The 12,500-nt window shown below is 46.0% G+C and overlaps 1 protein-coding gene across 2 annotated transcripts in view; it reads left to right on the forward strand.

Moving 5' to 3' along the window:
• Positions 1-8,809: 8,809 nt before the first annotated feature.
• The window catches only part of lzts1 (leucine zipper, putative tumor suppressor 1), a 13,820-nt gene continuing 10,129 nt past the window's right edge, over positions 8,810-12,500 (forward strand). Inside the window, exon 1 of one of the 2 annotated variants that reach the window (XM_076164766.1) lies at positions 8,810-9,095. The gene's annotated coding sequence lies outside the window, so the exon portion shown is untranslated. Of the gene's footprint in view, positions 9,096-10,657; positions 10,719-12,500 lie in introns of those variants that run through there. The other variant, XM_076164767.1, reaches the window with a different exon arrangement.

Below are 12,500 nucleotides of genomic sequence, written 5' to 3' on the forward strand. Positions count from 1 at the left end.
TGTCCAAAATATAATGACAACAACATGAAAATGACAAGAAAAAGAAGTGAAAATAACTTCCCTGGATTCTGCGTCAGATTCGAATCAATTGTTCCTCGGCTCTCAGACGCGTCAATAACAATCCGTCAATAACAATCCGTCAATAACAATCCGTCAATAACATTGTGAGTCATCCTGCTCACACACACACACACAAACATAGCGCCCTTGGTGGAGGGATGATAATGGACAGACTTGGGGCTTCTGTGAGCGATTTTGCATTAGAAACTCTCCTGGTCACTAGCTCTGATTTTGAATACGTTTCACAGGAAGCAGAATTTACTCCATCTTCACTTCAACTCCCAAGCAACTGAGCTGCTGCTGCTGCTGCTGCTCCATCACAAACACACCACATCCTCCAAGGTGGTTAGATTATCAAAAACCTTCCATATTCCTTTTTGGCTTCCTCATCTAAATGAGTCATATAAGTGAATAAAAAGCCCTTTGAAACGTGGGTACATCGGAATATATTAGAGGAGAATCAAAGCTCAGCCAACACAATCTATAATCGCTGCATTTGGAGGGGGGAAAGAAATGGAACACAGGCGGTGAATGTTATGATACACGGTGCATGAGTCCTAATCAGGTTGCTGGCATTGGCTGGAATTGCGTTTCTTGTGGCAATCTGTGCTTTTATCTTAAGCAATTTAACACAGCACATCCAGTTTGCTGACACAGGAGCAGTAATGCATCTGTAGGAGGGTTAGAGGTGGCATTTAGGAGGTTAAGACAGAGAAGAAGATCCTAAACATCATTGTATCTATTTATTTTTGCATTTTTCCCAGCATGCCTCGCTGAAGTCGTCCACTCCACAGCTTGTTTCTGGTTTCCCATTTAGGAAAATTCTAGAGCCAGATTTGGCCCAGGCTGCTAATTGTAGGTCTGTACAATTCTCTGCCGCCTCCACCTCCACCTCCATCTCCACTTCCTCCTCCCCCTCCTCCTCCTCCTCCTCCTCCTCCTCCCCCTCCTCCTCCTCCTCCTCCTCCTCATCCTCCTCCTCTCACACAGCGCTCAGTTCTAATGAGTTGAAACAAAAAAGGGAGCGACTGCTGACGTTAGAGGCTGTGAGTTAGCTCGGACCAGAACTCATGCAGACCCACTTATCTGTAAATCATCTGTGTTCTGCAGACCATATGGCCAATTATCCTGAGCTAAAGCAGTACAGCAGGAACAGAGCACGCTGCAGTATTGTCATCCGCTTAGTCCTGATCCTGAGAGAATTTCTGTTATTTAACCTTTATTTACTTATTGTAACCTCGTTAGAATATAATCTATTTTTCAAGATCTGCTTTTGTCCTCGTGTCTGTGTGTGTACGACGTGTGTGTGAGACTGATTTAAGTCCTTATTGAACTGATATTGGATGAGTTTATTGCACAGAACAGCTGGGCATCGCTTCAATCAACACAAGACTCCAACAAGGCAGCAGGTCCACAGACTGCAGTGAGTCTTTACTCCTCCTGGTTCATACGAGGAAACACAAACTTCTAACTTGTGCAGAATCGAGCTCGACCTTAAAAATGAGGAACTTCGCCTCCAACAAAAAGGGGCTCTGCTGCCGTATTGATCCGCATCTCAGAGTTGGAGATAACATTGTGAGGATGTCATGTCGAGTCGTTTATCTGTGGACTTGATGATGTAATAATTGACAGAAGAGGAGGATTCTAATCAGGGTCAAGTGGCTTTACAATGGAGTAGAAATCTCTTCAAAAACTCTGTTCATTACATGAGTGTGAGCGTGTCTGTGCAGATAGATGGACTGTCTGGGCGTGTTTGATGTTGGACTGGAGTGCGCTTCTTTTCTCACCGAGGAGGAGACAATTTAAAGCAGCCCGCTCGCCCGCCTTCCCCCCGAAAGTTGTCTTTGAAACAAAAGAAAGTAATTACAGATATCAACCCGGCCCTGAGCGAGTGAGCGTCACACTCTGTCTGCTGTATAACTTTTCTTCCTTTGTATGTGTGTGTGTGTGTGTGTGAGTGTCTCTGTGTGTGTGTGGGTGGGTCTGAGTCTGTGTATATGTGCATGTTGGTTGTTCCACGCGTATTTGTGTGTGTCCATTTCCCTGCTCTGCATAGTCTTCCACTCAAATTACACACTATTATCTGGTCTCTCCAGCCAGCAGGCTCATTTGGAAATTAGATTTAAAACTGCAATAAATATAGAATTATGTGGCAGAAAAAAGAAACAGGGAATGATTTTAAAATTGTTTTGTCGGGGGTTGGTCCGGACCACAACTGGGCGTTAGGAAAAAGCGAGAAAGAAAGACGTAATGGCAGTGACTAACTGCGAGCCAGTTGTTTTGTGCATTCAGCCCCCCTTGCTGATAGCAGTATTTTCCCCACAGTTTGAAATCCTTTTCCCAGGATAATTATCCATTGTAGATGCCCATTCTCTGATAATGACTGCCTCGCCACTGAGCTAGGAAATTAACAGGGACCCTGTGTGCTGCGAGCACAATGGAGGCGCTGCCCTCTGCATCAGCACTCAGGCTAATTTTAACCAAGAAAAGACAGAGGGAAGCTGTTGCTAAATAGTCCTCTTCTGCTTATAAGGAATAACATAATTTCATTTCATGTATGATATCATCTTGAAGGAAGAGAAAAGGAAAAATAATGTATAAGGCGACGTGACGGTATGAAGTGAAGGACAACAGTGCCCCCTTGTGAAGGTGAGAGGCAACTTCCCAGCATGCCGTGTGCAGGCTTTGCAGAGGCTCCAAATGTTTCTCTCTGGCATAAAAGAGATAATTCGAGGAGTTTAGCCTCATGCTGCTTGCACACGAGCTACTTAGAGTATGACAGGAAGAATGAAGTGATCAAAAAGGGCCGAAAAAAGGCTCCGATGTGGCGTTCCTCGGAAAATAAGATACAAGGGCGGATAAAGTGCAATCTCAAGCTGGTATTATATCTACAACAGGATTTTTACAAGTGCATTAGTGCAGTGGGGCCTCAGTTTTAATTAGTGCAGAAAGTATTAAAACATTTGTTTAGTGCAGCGTTAGTGTGCACGGAGGCTTAATTATATGATAGTGAAGGCAATTTTTCACCAGCTCGGCCTCTTTGTAAAGTAATAACTACTGGCTTAGACCTCTATTTTCATGAATCAGTTCAGACAGCTGCTGCGGGTCTGCCAAGGAGGCTGCCAGAGGTTAGACGCTATCCAAATTTGTATACATCACGCCATGGAATCTTTGCAGAAAACTGATTAAAAGCAGACGTTCATCACATCGGCCTTACATCATCTGAACGGGCTGTACGAACAGATTGGGTGGGGGTGGGTGGGGTGGGGCTGCTGCTCAGCTTTTCACACTGCCTGATGATGCACCTCAGTTCAATTTATAGCTCAGCTGCACTCCAAATAATACATATTAGCAGATGGTTAAGTCTCCTCAACACAATTAACTGTTGTTATCCTCTGAAGTGTTAACAACGAGGTGAGATGGATGACTTTATACACCTGGCGTGTTGGATCAGGGCGAATTTCGGCAGCGATCCATCTGTGCTGCAGTATGAGCACAGTCTCTGCCTCAGAGAAGAAGGAAAAAAAAACATCATAACCTCTGCAACAGTTCTGCTATTAACCTCACGACTTAATAGGATTATGTGCAAATCTAGTCTGAAAGGTAAAACGAGGGCGAAACGCTGGTTTGAGGCCCAAAAACAAAGATTGGGAGGAGCACCAGAGGGCGTCGGCGTCCCGGCGTCACCCCGTAACTTCTCCAACATCTCCAATGGGTCAAGATGTATATTGATAAGCTGATCTGCAACAAGGCCGACCTTATTTCTTCTTGTTTGAAGTCGGTTAATCCCGCGATGCCTTTGAAGACAATGCAGGCTGAGGCTCCCTGCCAATCCCTCCAACACACAGAGTATGTTGATGAAGTAAAGCCTCTTCAAAGCGCGGCTTATCAGAGCGGGCCAAGGTACATTAAATCAATACTAATAAACCCTGCAAGTGTTTGAGAGTGCATGTTATGGTGACAACATCAGTCATCACCCACTGTGCAGGCGTATGCGTGTGTCTCTGTGTCTATGTGTCTATGTGTGTGTGTAATTCTGTGTGTTCTCTGCTCTACCGATTACGCACCCAAGTTGTGCCACTCATCAGGTGTTTGGGACAGACGGCTTCATTGTCCTCATCTAACCTGACAGGTTGTTACCGCGCACCCTGACCGCTTTGCCGCTGCCTTATTTATATGCTGCTGGTGAGAGAGATCTCGGGGAGAGCAAATTGCCTTTGCACAGGGAGAGACAGCTATCACTGCTTTGAAGTGTGAGCATCTGTGTGCGTGCGTGCGTGCGTGCGTGTTTGTGTGAGTGTGTGTGTGTGTGTGTGTGTGTGCAGACTCTCTTCATCTTTTGGCAGCGACAGGGACAAGTTGAACGTATTTATTGCAGTGGAAAGTGAAATCGGTGTATAGATTTTATTTATTGATGGCGAGTTTGTGTCATTTGTTGTCTGGATGTGAATGCGGCAGATTTACAGTATCAGACACTTTGTTTTTCACGGGTCAGAAAGCAGCAGCAGAACGTCTCTTTCCCAGCCTTTTTCTCTGAGGTCCACACCAGCTCTCTGTGGAGCAGTGATGAACTGGGCGCTGAGGGCCCCCCCTGGCCCCCTGGCCTCTACTGGCAGAGTAACACACAGGGTCCCTGTGCTGCCTGACTCCCAGACTTTTGTCCCTCGCTGCAGCGGTGGAGGAAGGAGCAGCCATACATCATAGGCCAACTGTGTCCTCTGAGGCGGTGACAGACAAAGCCAACAGAATCAATAAAGCCTTAGCTCAAGCCCCACTTCTGTGCACATAGACCTCGCCTTGGCCTCCCCCTGCCCGCCTCCTCCTCCTCCTCCTCCTCCTCCTCCTCCCCCCCCCCCCCTACATTTCCCCTCCACTTCTGTTATTTCCAGGGTGACATCATTTATCCATGTCTGACTACAACTTCTGTCAATATTATCTCTATCTGCCCTCCTGTTCGGCCCCAGGTGAACATGCCGACGCACCGCCGAGCCTGTCAGCCTTGACAGCACGTGTGGAAAAAAGGAACACTGGAGGAAGAAAGAGAGGAAGAAAGGAAAGACCAAGGCCCGAGGATTACTGAAGGCCATTCGGCTTGTTAGTGTAGCGTGCCGCCCCTCCATCACTCAAATGCATACCTAATGTTTTTTTTCAGAGAGGTTGAGTGATTCAGGAGAGAGTCGACAGTTTAAATGATAGAGGACCCTGTGCAGTACCCACAAACCATTTCAGAAAGCAGTGGAAATGCTATTAGAGAGATAGAGGGAGCGCTGGGGAGTAGTTCACAGTAATTAAACTGGAGCATCAATGTCATTGCTACCTGTTTACGACCCAAAAGGGGAGCAAGCTCCTCCGCTCAAGAGCTCTGCCTTTCATTTATTAGTGTCGATTGCCATTATGAAGTCCACCCACAGAGGACTTGAGGATGTATTTTCGAAAATCAAATTTTAATCTCTGCTGGAAATATTTCACCGCAAAAATGGCTCCGTTGAGATAATAGTTGTAATAGCTGTGTCACATAATAGATAATAGTTGTGTTTAATCTGTTTAGTGGAGTAATGGGTTTGATTCAAAACACCATAAATCACTTTTAGACCCTTGAATTGATCAATTTGTGTGATAAAACCTTAGGCTCTGAATTGCACTTGTGTTAGTAAGTACGTAACACAATTATGAATGTATATAGTTATCAATATATATCTGTACGACTGATATTTCTTTTTACTGCACTTTGATATTTGCAGTGGAACAGAAAGTTTCACTCCAGCTTACCTAAATATTTGTATTTTGGAATATAATCATAAGAATATATTTGCATTATTTCTCAAAAATACTGAAAGCGTTTGAAGATTGCATCTTTCAGCTGCAAATTTATCTTGACATTGTATATTTAACTTCTATTATAATGTGGATTCATATTCAGCTGCCTACTCCAGTTTGCCAGAGGGGCATATGTTCAAACAGAGAGCAGACATATGTGGTGTGTGTGTGTGTGTGTGTGTGTGTGTGTGTGTGTGTGTGTGTGTGTGTGTGGGAGTGGTGTTTGTGCAACTCAGCTGTGTCCAACCTCTGGCCACCTGACACTGACTGGGGTCAGTCTCTCAGGCCAGCTGGGTCAACAAAATTATGCTGGCCCTTTTTATTCAATGAGGTATTGATCCTCCTCCGTGTGTATGTTTAGGTGTGTATGTGTGTGTGTGTGTGCGCGCGTGCCTGTGGGGGTGAGTGAAGATAAGCAGAGAAATGGGGCCAAGCCAAGAAAAGGAGGCGCGTTCTGGAAGAGCAAATTTGACATAAAATCCAATCAATTGCTGCAGCCGTTCTCACTTTGACAGCCGCCGCTGTTCTTTATAGTCCAGAAAACAACAAATAAAGCTCACACGAGTAATCACATCGCTTCATTCACTCACACTGAAAAACACAAACATCTCTTCATTGTCTGCCTGTAATGCAATCATTAGAGGCCTCGCTGCAAGATTTACAGGACAATGAGTGTCAACACGCAAAGATCCACCGCTACACTCTGACACTCTTATACAAACTTCACACAGGCGCGTCAATAACAAATAACAATTTTAACAACTCTGGATCATCACTTGTCTTTGCACTGTCTTCTTCTTTCAAAAGAACACAGATGTTAGATAAGCACGAGCCGACACAGGCGCATTCACACATTCCAACCACTAAATAAATATGAAAAATCACCGTGGCGCCCACACAGTCGCTCACCAGCAGATGTTCCTGCAGAGCGACAAGTGGGCCAGAGCGGCCAGCGGTCAGATTTAGGGCCGAGTGTGAGCGAGCGAGCACAGAAGCAGCACATGAATCACACACACACGCTGACGCACCAACAGGCTGCTCTGTTTTCTATTTATTTGTCTGAAGTGATGACAAATGTTTCACGATCACGCTGTGTTAAAAGACAACAACACACAAAACCACAAAAGAGACTAAATCATTTTGAATATATTCCACTGAATGTTGTGAAGAATCAAGCTCGTCCTTGCAAAGCTGCTGCTGTGTTGCATTTTCATCTTAATAACACACACGTGTAAGGACAATCCCTCTGAGCATTTTACACATTTTAACATTTAAGCTCGTCTCTATCAGACAGCGTTTTACCAACCAGCCCTCCAGCCCTCCAGCCCACCAGACCGCCAGCCTTCCGCACAGTGTCGTACATCTACACGCCGCCTGTAACACACATAAATAAAACATCCTCGGCATTTCAGCGCTGACATTTAAAGCCTCCAGCTTCCTCCAGCAGAATAAACATGGTTTTCAGAACATCTGCATCACGTGATCCATGCCAACCTACCATTAAAGATCACACCTACACACACACACACACACACACACACACATTATCTGTGTGTTCAGTTATAGCACCAGACAGAGTCAGAGTGAATTAAAATGAGATAAAATCCAGATTGCTATCCTATCTATCACCCAAAAACACTCTTCTGCACAGATATACACCACTCTGGCACCCACTGAGTGTAAAAACAATGTCTCTGGCAGTGTTCCTGGCCTCTGATTACATATGATTATCCAGAGTTAAAAAGGAATATCAATTCAAAACAAATTGGCACACCGTAAGCGCTGAAGGGAGTCTGCAGCAGCCATTATACTGTAGTTATAGCAAACGTGCCCAGACAGCTAAGAGAAATATCACAGTGGGTTTGTGTCTCCCAGACGGCAAAACTTCCGACTACTCCGAGATATTAATTATAACCGAGAGGAGAAAGTTCGAATGCGTCTTTGTCAAGAGTTTCGGGGCGACACAGCAAGATGGAACAAAAAACACAAGAAGAAGAGAGATGAGGAGAACAAGCGAGACAAAGTGAGCAGTTTGTAGACAGACACGGAAATCTGACAAAAGACAAAACAGGACGTTAGAGAGAGAGAGAGAGAGAAGGGGGGGAGAAAGAAAGAGTGTACACACACCTCATAAAGATGCTCCACCACAACTGTAAGTGTGTGAGAGAGAGAGAGTCCAGTGGAGTCAGCGTGACCAGTGAGAACATGGTGGGCAACAGTGGATGAGTCATCAGCCCAGCAGCCATTTACTGGTCCTGCACACACAAACACACACACACACGAAGGCCACACACACACACACACACACACACACACACAGGCTGTGCGTACACACACCCGCGCGTTCAAACACAAACTGTTATTTCACTTTTACATGACTCATAAGTGCTTTTTACCACGCAGGTTGGAGTGCCACACTTACCGAGTCCAGAGAAGCTTTTTGCGTGTAGCTAGATAATCTGCTGATACACGGCCTCGTAAAAGGAGCACACACACTCACACATCTGAGTGTATGTAGGCAAGGATGACATATGCATGCGTGCAGAGGCAATGAAGTGATGGATAGATGGATAGCAGAGCCTTCAGGCGAAACACCAAGAGAAGAGGAGCAGAGATCGAGAAGAGCCACCAAAAGTGTGTAGTGAAGGTACAGGTGGACAGACGTGGTGACGGAGATAAGAGGGAGAAAGAGAGAGAAGAGAGAGGGAGAGAGAAAGGGAGCAATTAAGAGAGAAATGCATGTTTGAGAGGTGGACGAGGCAAGAAGGGAGAGCTGGGGAGCGAGAGAGGGAGTGTTGTGATGTTCAGAAGGAGAGAGTGGGAGGGAATTCAGGAGGCAGCGAGGAAACACTGTAAGTGAGAGAGGGGAGAGATAGAGAGAGAGATAGAGAGAGAGAGAGAGTGTGTGTTCATGGAGGAATGTGGCTGTGCTCACTGTATGGGAGATGGGACGGACTGATCGCTCCACACCAGGTGGTGAAGAGGGGCAAGGGGGGGGACGGGGACGCGGAGAAGAACATCAACAACAAAAGCACACATCCCTGACTCAGCGTGTGTGTGTGTGAGTGTGAGTGTGTGTGTGTGTGTGCGCATGCCTCTCTGCACACCAGCAGCCCGAGCGACTATCCCGCAGGAAGTGGCTTGTCCACATTGATCCACAGCTTTTTTTGGAGAAGACGGGGACGGCGGAGGACTGGAGCAGGAGAGCTGTAATGGAGGTAAGTCACCTACAACATGGACGAGGGGGGCAGATGGACTGGATGTGACAGGGGGACACATCCAGAGCAAGTTAGACAGGGGAACCAAACAGTGAGTGTGTGGGAGTGTGTGCGTATGGGTGTGTGTTTATTGTGTAAAGTGAAACTGTCCTGAAGTGTTTTCATTGAGTGTCTCTGTTTATGTTGAACAAACAAACCAAAAAAGTGGCATCCAGGTTCATTTTAATAGCACAGTTAAAAGTATGTGTGTGTGTGTTTGTGTAGTGAACCATTTCCACTTGACCAAAGTTCCTCCTGGAAGCTGAAGATCCTTTACTTTTTAATAGACACGCTGCATCTCTGAGGAACCTCAGTGTGTGAAGATACAACGCCTCTGAAACAAAACACTGCTTTCAACTTTTTGTCTGCAGAAAGATGTCCTATTATTATCTTTGCTCTCAGCACGGCCGCCGTTCAAATCACTGTTTGGTGAAATGGAGAAATAACAGGGAGCTTTATTTGAATGTTACACCGGCACGTAGCAATTTTGTGGAGTAAGTGGCAGCCAGGCAGAGAAGAGGCGCGTGTGTGTGTGTGTAGTATCACAGGGGCCCAGAACTCGCTGCACTGGAACATTCCGATGCTTTGGTAGGAAAAATGAATATCAACACGCGGAAAAGATGTGTTAGGGGAATAAATTGCCTCGGCAGGTTTCGCACGCTGTCAGCTGTTTACAGTAAAGTATGAGCAGGAAGCCGTAGGGAGGTGCATTAGGCTGTGGCAGTGACAAGGTGAGACACTGGATGGGAGCAGGGCCGCATGTTGAGACACGTTTGTACACGAACATGCTGTCAAGAGGAAAAACAGGCCCGAGTGCAACACGGGGACAAGGTGTGCGGGGGCGAGAAAGCAGCAGGACAGGTCCTTTTGTCTTCTCCAGGCAGAGATGAAGCTATTTGCCCTCTTAATCTGACATGCAGAAATCATTCCGCCGCAGGAAAATGTCAATGATTTTAGAAATATTTGTCATGTGGTTTTTTTTTCTGGTGTCCCCGTTTTAACGAGGCCCTGTTCCATTTGTGTAGCCTGTGACATAAACCATTAGCGCTGACGTGACCTGCCGGGGAGAGAAGACGCATCCCAAAAATAACTGTCCCAGATACGCTCACATGCAGCCTCGCTTTGATGAGTGCAGGCAGGCAGGAAGTGTGTGTGAGTGAGAAGCAACATGCCAACATACACACGCAGAGGCTCACAAACAGGGTTTACAGTAACAAGCGTGTGAATGTCAGCTGTGACCCCCTGACTCCCCCATACACACATCACACACAGCCGGTGATGAAGGATTTGGCGTTACAACGTCACAGAGAGAGGCTTTTATTTTGAAGGGGCACCCAGAGTATCACCTGCTGCAACGTTTCTCCAGCTGCTTTCAAAATGATATAGTTCCTTTAAAAGCAAACTGGTTGTGCCTTCTCTCACTCTAACATCACACTCCACGCTGACTCACACACACGCACAGTAGATTAGGAGGATGGGAGGATGGTTACGCTCCAGAATGACAAGCTTATCACTGTGGCTTCAGCTTACAGGGTCAATGGGCCCCAGTGCCAGGAAAGGCCTCATTCCTCCACACCTACATAGGTAGGTGTGTATGTCATACTTGTGTGATAATGTATCAAACAAGAAGCTCTGACTCAGTCCTGTGACCAATAATGTGCTGATTGTGTATTCTGTGTGTTCACCTCTGCACTTTGGAGAGTGGTTTTATTTTGACAGAGTAAATACATTGTTATATTAGTGCAAAATCGCAGCAAAATAGGGAGAGAAATAATTGCCGACAAATTGAAGAGGCGTTTGCGTTCTCATGCATAACGAATGTAATCGCTCAACTCTGGCCTGAAGCGTCCAGTCTTATCCTAACAACACCGGAGGAATAAATATGAAAATCTGCCACCACAAAAACCTTTAAATTATAAACAATCCATCATGGTATTTATGAGGCGTCGCATTATGCACGAGTGACACTGGCGGGTCAACAAAAGTGATGGGTAATGCAAAAGGTAAATATCCAGCTGTAATGGAGGCACAATGGTGCCGGCGTCTAAAAATACACCCACTTGTTTCCATATATATTATATAGACTTTGGCGTTTTGGAGCGAGTCGGCGATAAAAGCCTGTGAAGTAAATATTTCATGATGATGGAGCCGGCCACTGATCTATACGCCACCTCATAGAAGACACATAAAGCTCTTTAAAAGTACTTTTGGACGGATTCCAGCGGCCTGTATAAAATAGGAATCTAACAGATAGGGAGCCTCAATGATCAATCATGTACGGGTGGATGCAGTTCAATAAAGAAATATAAAAGGCAAATTCAGATATTTAATTTTAGGGCTACTTAAATTCACGAGCATCATTCCCCGTCTTCGTTGCAGCGGTAAAGGCTTCCCATTTAAACTCCATTAAAAATACATTTTCCTCCATACTCCAGCTGCCAAGGCGACGCAAACGGCTCCACTACAGGAGGAGAACAGACCAGCTCCTAATCTGCTCACACCAGAGGAGGACTATTGTTATGTTGACCTTCATCCTCATCTCGTCTTTATGTGTAGAAACGAAGTCTGTGTTACGACCTAACGTCACCCGGGGGTCTGTCGCCGGGAGCCGGGGCCTCCTGGGTTAGTCGGTACGAGACGGCGTCATTGAGTGAGTCGGCATTCCCGCGCCGTCGCCCATCTTTTTTTACGTAAACATCTAAACAGCAAATCCCTCGACTCCATCAAAAAAAGGATGCATTGACTGTCATATGTAATGTGATGTTAGCTACTCAGAATACAAAACTCTCTCTCATTCTCTCTCTCTCTCTCTCCCTCTCTCTGGCTCGCTCGCTCGCTCGCTTGCTGGCTGTAGCGTTATCTCCCCGTCTCTTTCTTCTTCTGCCCGTGCCTCTCTCTCCTCCGTGCCTGGTACTCCATCTCCTCACTCTGGGACGGTAATGAGTGTCTGGTATTCTGCTCTTCAGCACCGAAGAACCTATTCATGCTCAATCTCCTCCACAATGCACTAAAAGGATTACCCAATTAGCTGCTATTGGATGCCATTGTGTGTGAACGCGTGTGTGTGAGGGAGACAGTGTTTGTGTGTGTGCTTGTGTGTGTTTGTGTGTGTGCTTGGTCAGTAGATAGATGCGTTAGCAGTGAAAAGGAAAGATGGATGTCTGTCTCTACCCCACATTTCATTCCTAGTTGATGGTAGTCGTGTTGGAGGTCGCATTACTCATTCTCACAAGTCGGCCGCAGTGAGTGAGACACAAGATAGGGAAATGTGTGTGTGTGTGTGTGTGTGTGTGTGTGTGTGTGTGTGTGTGTGTGTGTGTGTGAGTGAGTGCAGTGACTACTTGACAGTCCACTGGGGACGAGCAA

The sequence above is a fragment of the Genypterus blacodes genome, unplaced genomic scaffold, assembly GCF_046128005.1.
Source record: "Genypterus blacodes isolate CSIRO-AG114 ecotype Tasmania unplaced genomic scaffold, CSIRO-AGI_Gbla_v1 ptg000138l_1, whole genome shotgun sequence".
NCBI lineage: Eukaryota > Metazoa > Chordata > Actinopteri > Ophidiiformes > Ophidiidae > Genypterus > Genypterus blacodes.